Source organism: Artibeus jamaicensis, unplaced genomic scaffold (genome assembly GCF_021234435.1).
Source record: "Artibeus jamaicensis isolate MK-2021 breed Jamaican fruit bat unplaced genomic scaffold, CSHL_Jam_final contig_76, whole genome shotgun sequence".
In the NCBI taxonomy this organism is placed as follows: Eukaryota; Metazoa; Chordata; class Mammalia; order Chiroptera; family Phyllostomidae; genus Artibeus; species Artibeus jamaicensis.
In genome coordinates, this window is record NW_026521954.1 from 21,118,200 (window position 1) to 21,129,902 (window position 11,703).

The window sequence follows — 11,703 nt, forward strand, 5'->3', positions numbered from 1 at the left end:
GGAAATATTGCTTTCCCTTTTGGTCACTCGGCTAACAGGCTGAAAGTAAGATCTAACAGATCTATCAAGATGTTTTGATCTTCAACTCTCGGTTTCTTTAACCTACTTCTCAATTAGTTTCAAGCTCAAGCAGAGAATGACAACTTTATTTATTGGGCCTTCCAAAACAACAAAATAACACAGTGCTCAGCCCATTGTGGCTATATAACCTGTTGAATAAATCTATGAAAAACCTTACTCGTGAATTAAATTTGAGGATATGAAATAATGGAAAAATCAAAGAGGGTTTTGAAATAAAAAAATAAAAACAAGGGTGGTGAAAAGAAATAAGAGGAGGTAAAATAAAAGAAGGATTTGAAAAGAAGGAAAATTATGCTAAGATATATAATGCTTATTATTATATCATCTTTAAAATAATCCTGGGCATAAAATTAAGACAGAGACTTAGTTAAATTACTTGCCAATTTTTTTTAAATCAGGAAAAAGATTCATTTTTTCAAAATACAGTCCCAAAGGAGCAAATCTTTGGATTAAAAAAATCAGAAATAATAGATTTAGCAAGAATTTTAGAGACAATGTAGCACATTGTGTTTTTGAAAGGTGAGAAAACAGGTCCTCAAGGTCATAAAGAAAGTAGACAGCAAATAAGACCAGGACCAGATTTTCTGGCTCAATGCTCAAAGTCATTTTGTTGCTGTCTTCTTTAAAATGTGAGAAACCTAAAGAAAAATCAAAATAAATATTTAATGAGAGATTGAGAAAACCAGATGAATGATGAAAATGTAGCATTGGATGAGAAAGTGAATAAAAAAGAAAAAACTCATTTCTAACTCATAGATGTTTCAATTTATTCAACATTTAGTATCTGTGTTTAATGGTGATTTGGCATATAGCACAGGAGAACAAAAAAATAATGAAAATATGATGCTGACAATATCATCTATCAATCTGGAATACAGAGTCCTGGCAGGTCTATTCAAGATCAAAAGTATTTGCTGGGAACAGCTCAGTACGCTCAACCAAATACCAATATTTCAGTTCTTTCTTCTAAATTAGGGGGGAAAAGTCATCTGTCAATAACACACACACAGTTGTGGTCTGTTTTCCAAACAAAAATAAAGCAGCCAAGAGTTAAAGAGACAAGTGTGGTATTTGGGGGACTTTTTTCTTTTTCAAAAAGAAGTAGTAGAGTAGGAGATAAGTGACTGTGATTTTTAAAAATGTATTAGGGTGGTGTTAGTTAATAAAATTATATAAATTTCAGGTATATAATTCTACAACACATCATTTGTATATTGTATTGTGTTTACAACCTCAAGTCAAGTTTCTTTCCATTACCATTTGTCCTCCTTTGCCTCCTTCCTCCTTCCCCTACACCCTCCTTACCAATATGGTAATCACCATATTGTTGTCTGTGCTTTAGAGGGTTTTTTTTTTCTTTCTTTAATCCCTTCACTCAGCCCCACCCTTCCCTTCTGACACTGTCAGTCTGTACACTGTATCCAAGACTGTCTCCACTTTGTTCATTATATTCTACATATGAATAAAATCATACTTGTCTTTCTCTGACTGGCTCAGCATAACACTCTCCAGGTCCATCAATGCTGTCAAAAAGATAAGATTTCCTTCTTTTTTATGGCCGGTAGTATTCCACTGCATAAATTTTCATTTCAATGTCAAACTTTGTTGTTCACATTCTTTAGTGGTTTTATTTGTTGAAATTTTGAGATAATAGCAAGTATGGAGCCATAGCAAATAGACCAACACATATTTTTTTCTGGGTTTAATTTGATTGTATTATGTATATAGTGTATTGAAAGTTGATATGTAGCATGGTCTTTGGTCTTGTGAGAATGTGGTCCTTGTTATCAAATAATAGATAATGTTTTGCGAAGGCAAAGAAACTGCACAGGTGCCTGAACTTCTATACAGAGCTTATTCAAATAAGCATGGAGAAGAGAATATTTGTTAATAAAAATAGTGAAGTTTTGCTAAACAATGTTCTAAGATTCTACATAGATTTTCTCAATTAATCCCCCTCACAGTATTTTCAGGAATGCCTATTACTACACCTGTGAGTCAGATATGACTTCTGGGGTAGAGAGAGTAGAGAACTTTTCTAACTTACAGAGTTACAGATACACTGATTACACATCAAGAGCTTCATACCCATGACTTTGTTTACACAGAACACATGTGTGAAAGAAGTCAGCAAGCTTTATCTTATGAAGATAGAATTGTATTACAGTTTCCTTAGTTCTGTGGCTGCTGAGGGATCATGTAAAAAATCAAATCAAGCATTTGGAGAACTAATGTATGTACTTTTTCCAAATCTTCCACAGGCAAAATAAAGTTTCATGATGAGGTTGATTTTAAACTTAGCCCATGAATTTTGGAATAGCAGTTAACAAAAATGGGAAAGAAGTCCTAGGCAAAGGGGAAAAGAAAAGGCAAGACACAGATAATGGAAATGTCATCTGGGGAAGAGCAGGCAGGCCCAAGGGTCTTCTGTAGAATTAGGGATGAGCTTGACAAAAGAGGCAGAGGCCCATCAACAAAGCCCTTGAGTGTGAGGCTAAGGGGCAAGGGAACACCTGCAGAGTTTTGAAGGCTCCAGTTTGCCCTGGATTGGTGCCTGGGTAGTTTGAAATTGAACCTAAACCTCCTGTTGTTTTGAATAGTCCTATTCTTGGCAAAGCATCAATTCAAGAACCTTTTAAAAGTTCATTAAAAATCTCAAATGCTTTTTGAAATACCAAAAGGCCTCGGCACTCCATTTAAATGTAAATATACTCGGGAGCTTAAATACTGAGATTTAAGAATGAATGGAGGAGAATGCCTGGAAATAAATGTGGTTTGGAGAAAGAATTAGAAAAGCAATGAACAGTGAAGGGTGAGCTCAGGAAAGACTTGAATGCATCCAATGATACAGGTTTTTGGAAGTCATTGGAGCCTTGGCTGACATCCCTTAAGAATAATCGTAAGTCAGGGAATTCAGAAGTTGACACCAGGAGAAGAGCCCCTGGATATCAGAATACAAGAGAATGAAAGCACAGAATGAAAGCTCAGCTGGGTTTGGGCAGAGTTATGCTTCCAGGTGGCTGTTTGTGTTAGACATCTGTCAGGTCTGGATCTGTGATCAGTGGTCTACAGAGGAGCTCAGTCCCTTCCAGATGGTGCTCATGCGTGGTGGCAATGGTCACCATCTTCCTCCCACCTCTCAGTAACATCTACCTCACTGCACCCTCCTAGGACTTCAAAAAAAAAGTTGGTTTTATAGAATATGTCTTGAAGACAAAGGAGATAATGAGTGCTGATTTTAAAAAATATTGCCATTCTGAAAAAAACAAAAAGAAATGGAAAAGACAAGGCTCAAATGTAAAACTTGCCATTGTTTATCATGATGAAATATGCACAATAAGTATTTCTAATGCTAACCCTTTCCTTAATCTTAAAATCAAATTATGACAAGACATTTAGTTCTTATTTTATTAAATTCTATATGATTATAGGCCATATAAGTTAGTACAGAGATTTTCTATTTTTAATAAAATGTTTATATTATGTTAAATATCTATATTATTTATATGTTTCTATAAAATAATATAGTTTTTATAATAAAACACAAATTTTAAAAATACAAAATGAACAATGAAAATATGTTGATAAAGTCACCACAAAGAGATAATAGTTGTTAATATGTCTGTTCAGATATCTTCCTAGTCTTCTACCAAAAACACACAAAGTTTTTGACAATCTAGAATCATGCCATACATATATACATTATGTTTAAAGATCTATGTTGTTTATATGTTTCTACAAAACAACGTAGAGATTCAAGATTCCTCTGAAAAAGCCTACCACTTCCCCTGTTAACCTTCAGTTTAAAAGGTTGTGAAAGGACTTTACAAGCTACTAAAAACCTGATGATACAGTTATTCTGGGACATCTGCACAGTGCTCTCTTCTGAATAAGAATATAACCTTGCAGACCCAGAGCTTCATTCTAGATAAATGAAGACTCATCATCAGAAAACATTTCTTTTTTTAAAAAAAGCACATTCAGTGTTATTGGAATAATTTCTAGAATCATGCTAAAAGGTCATGGGTAAAAAGGACAATGTTTTAGTAAAAATTGAACTTTACACAACCTGTATTACCCACCTTTGCAAAAAGAGTGACACAGGCAGCCTTGAGAAGCCTCCAGGAATTCCTAGGACTGAAGAAAGCCATGCTGAATTAGTGCTACATCTGCTCCTGCCCCGTGTGGCCACCTCATTGCTGATAGGATTTGTAGTTTTGGCCAATTTGAATGGGTATTTAATATAACCATGTTCCTGTGTGTTTGAACACCTGAGTGCTTGTGTGAGCCTGTATTTTCTTCATGCTAATTCACAGCCCACATACAAGTGGAATCATAAACTTGAAATAGCTTTGGATTCTTCATAGTCGTATTTAAAATATTTCAAGCATACAGACGACTGTACAGGATAATATGATAATGTACCCAACAAGGGAATTTAACATGTGATAATTCTGATCAGCTTATTTTGGGCCTTTTTGTTAAAGTCAATAGGTGTAGTTGTAGCTTTTTTTGTTTCTCCCTGAGCCCATTTTCTCCCTTTTCCCAAATATAACCAATACTCTGAAGGTAAGATGTGTTCCCAGGAAGAAGCCTTATTCTGTGAATGTCTCGTAGTTGTGTGTAGGGCATCCTGTTGGGAATATATGTCTCTGTGCATCTCTACACCTTAGCAGTTATTGCTGCATTATTCTTATTTCCAACAAGATTTCTAACGTGTCTCAAGAGTGCCTTCCTGGGGATAGTCTCTCTAGTACAAACTAGATTAACAGAAATGTCCTTCCCTGTTTGAAAGAAAAGTTTTTTTTAGAAAATTAAGACTTTGCTTAGATATTAAAAATGACCAGTATACTGCCTATCCTCCTTCCTCCCATCTTACTTGCATTCTCAAAAATATTAAAATTCCAGAGTATACTTTCAAATCAGTCTTCCAAAGTCCAATGTTTTTTGAGTTCCTCAGATCACAGGTATGTTTCAAAATGACTGCTATAAGCATACACAATTTGATTTGTTTCTGGCTCAGATTTGTTTACTAATGGTGTCTCAAATATTCTCATTAAAACCTTACATGAAGCAAATTGCAGAAAAAAATTATAGCTACATGATCTCATATGTAAAATTACAAAAATATAAAATAAATGCATAGTATTCTATATTATATTTTGCTTTAATATATTTTTATGTATTTACTTAAAATACAAATGGCATGCATATTTTTAAAGCACACATTTTGTTATCCACATATAAAATTGGGTTCCTGTAACATTCCATTTCTTTCATTCAAACTTTACATGGTAAGTTATGTCTCGGGTGTATGTATACATTATATTACTGATTAGAATGTGGCCTCCTCAGGGGCAAGAATTGTGTCAACTAAATTTATTATTTCTGTACTGTGTTTTTCATTGATTCCTGGAAGATAATAGGTATACAAAATATATGCCCTGGCTGGTGTAGCTCAGTGGATTGAGCTCAGGCTGTGAACCAAAGGGTCACCAGTTCGATTCCTAGTCAGGGCACAGGTCTGGGTTGCAGGCCAGGTCCCCAGTGTGGGCCATGTGAAAGGCAACCACACATTGATGTTTCTCTCCCTTTCTTTCTCCCTCCCTTCCCCTGTCTATAAAAAAATAAATAGAATATTTTTAAAATATTATGGAAGTATAAATTTGTAACCCAGACAGCAGTATGAGCAATGGCATATCACATAAAGAACAGAATGCCAAAAAGAGAATTTTTAGAAAATATGGATGTCTGTACTCTGCTTTGGGGATAAACTGAGGTACACAGGCAATCAAAGGTCTGAATTAGGGAACCTGCTAATTATCATATGGAAAAAGGAACAAAACTTGGTATATTGAATAAAGAAAAGTCAAAATGTAAAGTCAAAAGTGTATGGCCAGCAATTGGTCAGTGATGACTAGAACGAGCATCTTTTCCACCCTTAAAACAAGGAAACTGCTCAGCAAACAAGTTTGTTTGCTTGTGCATTTGTTTTACCAGGGAGGTGCAGTCACAAAAAATAACCTAAAATATGGAGAGAGACAAACATTAGTAATGAAAAACATAACTTAGCCCTTTATTTGCTTGGGACATTGTTATTGAATGCCACATGCACTGTTAAGAATCAACTAAAAATGTTTAATGAATTCTAAAGACTAGGTATATATTTGTGAGAGTGTGAAGTTGCTCTGGGCCACAAACATAAAGCTGTTTATATACTCTCCCTAGCCTTTTCACCAGCTTCTCACAAATGAAGGTGTGGAGAGAGTCCAAGAAAGCTTTTACCATGCCCTGGCTAGGGGAGAAGCACAGGAGTTACTGCTGACACTCTGCCCAGTTCTGAAGTCACTATCTCCCCTATGAAACAAAATACTTGACCTGCAAAAGCAAAGTAACCAAACTTTAGCCTGAAGGCATTGATGGAAACTCAACTGGGGAAAAGAAACAGAAAACAAAACCCATCCCTGGGAAATCAGGAAGAATAAATGCAAGACAGTATTACATTGGGAGAAGGGCAGGGATACTGGAAAAGCTCACACTTTCAAGGTTCAGGTTCACAGTGCTGAAAATTAATGTGTAATTAAAACAGCAGAATATTCCCCAGGACCTTCTCCCACACTCTAGCAAGCAATGAACAAAACAAATATTAGAACACAGGAGAGGGAGCTTCAGGAGACAGAAATTCTCTGGGAGCAGAGAAAAAGAAAGGCCCAGGGGCATATGAAGAGAGTCAAAAACAAGGTAAAAGAAAACTTCAAACCCAGTTCAACTCCTGAGTATGTTAGCACAACACACCCTCTTAAAAATAGAAGAAAAAAATTTATCTCCAAGCATTAAAATTTTTATGTCAGTATCTATTCCCTTACACAATATGCTATGCTTTTAACAAAACACTTTGGGGCATAGACAGTAGCTGACTAAACATAGTCTGAATAGACAAAGAAAACATTGAAACCAGACTCATATATTCACAGACATTGAAATTATTAGATAAAAAATTAAATAACTATGATTTGCATGTTAAAGCCTGTACTACAAAAAAAATAGAGGACAAAAATACAAGGTCAGATATGTAATGTCATCAGAAATGAAAGTCATATGAATAAAAATAAAATTATAATATTTAAAATAAAATACCAAAATCACAATAACAAGTATGGAGAATGCTTCTAATGGACTTGCCAGTAGACTCAATACAGTCAAGTAAAGAAGACATGAGCTTAAAAGAAATAAACAGAAATTAACCAAATTGAAATACAAAATGAAAAAGTAGAGGAGAACATCAGAGAAATGAGGTACAATATAAAATAGTCTAACAAATGGAACTGAAATAACAGAGAGTAAAAGAAAAAATTAAAGAAATAATAACCATGAAATTCCCGAAATTATTAGCAGACACCAACCACAGACACAAGGTCTGAGAACATTAAACAGAATAAATACTAATACAACTACACCTAGTTCTATCATAATTATATTGCTGAAATCCACAAAGAGAAAATCTTGAAAGTAGACAGAAAAAAAAAAAGACATTACAGAGAGAAACATTTGTAAGAATTACAGCAGACTTTCATCAGAAATCATGTAAGCAGAAAAGCAATGGAAAAACTATTTAGCATGCTGGAAGAGAAAAAATCAACTCTGGATTCTATATTTATTAAAAATATTATCAAAAAATTATGGAGATAACTTTTGGTTTCAACTCCAACATGTAACAAACTTTGGACATTGTGACTTCCATCTTTACAGCAAGACATAGCAAAACAAACTATCAATGACTTTTGTTGAACCTGTCATTGAACTGAAGTAACATGGCATACTACTATCCTAAGATCTAGAGAGATAATCAGTCCAGAAACTCACAGCTGAGATCTACTTACCTAGAGCAGAAATCTCTGGAGCCATTACTGGTAAAGAAACTTAAATAGTGTTTTTTAACTAATTGTTGAAGGCTGAATGCAGATTAATATGAGAGATTATCTCTTTGGGACCACAGACTTAAGAATTTCCTGGATTTAACCTCCATGAATCCCAAGATATTTGAACAATGAAGACCTGAGAAAAAATTCCCAAGTTGCCTTGTCAAGAGGAAGGGAAGAGTAATCATTGTGAAACATGGGTCAACTTTTATCATAACAAAGACCTATTCTCCAAGGTTAAAGACTATCTAGTAATAGATACTAATATCTATTGACTGTCTGCAGAGCATATTTTAGGAAAGGTTTGGCAGAAATGATGCATGTATGTGTGACAGAGAAAGTAATTAGTCATACAGCTATTCTTGTGAATACTGGCTTGTTATCTGTTCTCAACTCCCTGGTAATAACCTTTGAGCATACACCTAGCTGTACATATTGCCCATTAATTGTGTAATTTTAAATACATGCATTGTGCCAAAGCAAACCACAAATACCATTTAAGAAAAGCTAGTAGGAAACACTATGATATTAGGAGATCTGGGATGACATTCTGCCTTCTCTGAAAAAATACCTTTTCCAAAATACCTTTGCTGTCACAGTCAAAAATACCCTTTAAAGAAAGAAAAAAATTAGCAAGGTCGTTGAAATATTTCTTTTTATGAAAGTCCAGTTTTTTAGGAGGGAAAAGGTTGATAGGGCTTCCAGGGACATAGAAGGTGGCATGAGAGTGGCAGGGAAAAAATGAAACATGGAGGCTGAAGGTTCCAAAGATGAGTTCTATTAATTTCAAAATTTTCTGTAGACTTGTGGGTGGGTTTCTGCTGTGCCTTACTTAAAATGATTGATAAATTTGGTACATAAAATGACTCAGCTCCCCAGACCTGGGATATCTGGGAACAATCTCTGAACATACCTTTCTGAAAACTTCTTTGAATAGTGATCTTAGAAATCAAGAATTTGCACATTCTGGGTCAGAGGGCAAGATGCATGGTTGGTGGGTAGATCTGGGGATGTTCACCTTCTTGTTTATAGATCCCTCCAACTATACAACAAGATGGAAAACTGGATTTTTTTCTTACACATTTATTTTGCCTCCTTTATACCAAGCTGTGCTTTTGAGAACAAACTGGAATTAACTAGGCCCTTGCTAAGTTGTATGAAAACACTAAAATATCAATGACACCTCTCCCCCATTCTATATGTGTTCATGAATTCATTTTAGTCTCCACAGAAATCTCTTGTGCTAGAAAAACAAACAGCCCTTTGAGTCAAACTTATGTCTGTTTATACCCCATGGAGAGCTGGGGATACATAGATTAAATCAAGGTTGACTTTGCTCAGAAAGAATGAAGGGAAAGAAAAACTTCTCAGGAGCATTATCTTAGCTGAGCTGTGTTTAATCACTCTCTAGGAGAAGATATATACTATGGTTTCCTTGTTTGGCTTTTTTATTATTGCCTGAAGTACCATCCATCAGTCCCTAAAACTCAGCCATATCTACCTATGTTTTATGACCAGAGTCAAGAACCCTCTCTTTCAGGAAGTCACTACTGACTTTTCTCAATTTATGATACTAGCTTTTCTTCTAGTATATGCTACATGAAAAAACCGGCTCCTAACAGGATACCCTGACCTCACTCTATCCAGTGATCCCAGGTTTACGGTTAGTGAAGCCTCAGACACTGACCCTCTGCAGCACTCATTGGTAGTCAGCATGCACTCTAATGAGGTGGCTATTTAGTGTCTCCATGCCTGTAGCTCTGGTCTCTGGTGGCAAGAGGAAATTCTGCAGAAAGGAATAGTCATTTTTATGTTCCACCCATAGCTTCCTGTAACATCCTTCTTTTCTCCCACATTCTGTAATAATTTTTTTAATCTTTCACAGGCATCAACTCACCGAAACTGCACAATAGTTTGCAAAGTAGTTTCTCATCGTTGTCCTTGTCACCAGAAACAAAGATTCAGTGAGATAAGGCATTTCGATAAAATACATTCTGCTGGAAAGTGATGAAGCCAACCGTACCAAAGACATAAAACCCACTCCACCTTCTTCTCACTGGAACCCATTTATTCTGTCTTTCCTATAAAAACCAATTTAATTTAATGCTTTGCATAGAATGGATAGTGCTAAGTCATATCAGATTAAATTGTGGCAAGACTCAATAAACTAGCAGAAAAGAAATAGTTTCAATCTAGAAAGAGTCTGCATTCCCATTACCTTAAAAACATCTTTAAATTTTAGTTCGCTTTAAAGAAAAGGAAGCTGCAAGTCATAACAAATTCATTAGGAATGAGGTTTACACAGGAAATTTAATGTAGCAATCCAATCAGAAAACCTGTATCGAAATCACAGATCTTGCCTTTACATAGAAACATTGCTAAATGAGTAGACATTATTCTGTTATCAGTTCAAATAAAATATTTAAGGCAGTCATGCATCATTGCTTTTGATTCTCCAATTTAACTTACCTTTCTGACTAGCCAGCCAATGACTGGCTTCAATGGAATCATATAAGAGGCTGTCTACTGCCATGTAAAATTACAAACCACAAAAGGCTCCAAAGATGGCAGTAAAGAAGAGGTATGGAGGTCAAATCCACAATGGAGATAGACATATTGCTGAGTTTGGGTGTGGCTGCACTTCCATTTGCTATCCTTTTCCCAGCTGCTCTTTCATTCCGAGGACTCCATCATGACATTAAAGTCAGCCAGGAGGCCATGTCAGCTGTGTGCACAGGGATCTTGTCCTCTGAGAGCAACTTCACGTATTGTCCTTGGTCTCTGGGATGAATCATAATCTCAATGTAGGCAGCTCATTGGGCAGGTGTTGGGGGTGCTTTATTGAACTGTAGCAAGAGTAGATGGAAAGCACACAGTGAGTTTGGCACCTGCACCTCAGCTTGGGCTCAGATGCCCAGAGCAAATTCCATCCATCACACAGGGTTGGTGAAGCTTGAAGGTGAGAGCCAAACCCACAGATACCATCTGGGAAGTAGAAAGAACCTGTAAAGCAGAAGTCAGAAAAATTGGCTTTGAGGCTTGGCTGTGGCTCTTAACAACAGGAATATTCTAATCAAGTCATAAAAGCACTCTAGGATTCAATTTCCTTTACCTATAAAAATGTAGATAATAATTTCTACCATGCCTGTCTCTGAAGTTTCTTGTAAATAGAGGGAACAGAGAGTTCCCTCTATCTCTCCTATAAGGAACCTTCTGACCCTTGCCTCGTGCTGAGGCCTCTGCACCCTTCCATTAGCAGCTTCTTCTAAGTGAGGTGAAGTGCTAATTGGTAAATGTAGAATATTAATGGAGCATGTTTTACTAGTGGGCCTTAAACATCAATGTCTGCAGCAATGTCTGCATCAATGTTGTCATCATCCTTGCTCATTGTAAGTTGACTGGGCTAGGTTTTTCCTTCTGGTGAGGGCAAATCTCTGTGGCCCCTGTTGAGGCTCAGCCTTCTCTATCCATTGAGGACTTGGTGTAAAGGAATAGACTCCAACTCCAAACCTTATTCTTACACTTCATTAAATATGGGTCCGTCAATCATGAAATAAAAGCCCAGCTGTGAGTACTATACACTTTGTTTCTTATCTGACAGTTCATGGTTTGTACAACAGCTTTGGTCAGAACCCTAGAGAATAGGGATTAAATGCTAAGACAACAAAATACCACTCCAAATCCTTAGTAGGAAAGATCAGAG

General features: G+C 36.1%; 1 long non-coding RNA gene across 1 annotated transcript in view; it reads right to left on the minus strand.

Moving 5' to 3' along the window:
* Positions 1-10,790, minus strand: part of LOC119035555 (uncharacterized) — a 49,375-nt gene extending 38,585 nt beyond the window's left edge. The window contains exons 1-2 of the long non-coding RNA XR_005079827.2: positions 10,470-10,790; positions 4,164-4,218 (exon numbers count right to left, since the gene is read on the minus strand). This is a non-coding gene — a long non-coding RNA (uncharacterized LOC119035555). The remainder of the gene's footprint in view (positions 1-4,163; positions 4,219-10,469) is intronic.
* Positions 10,791-11,703: the final 913 nt, after the last annotated feature.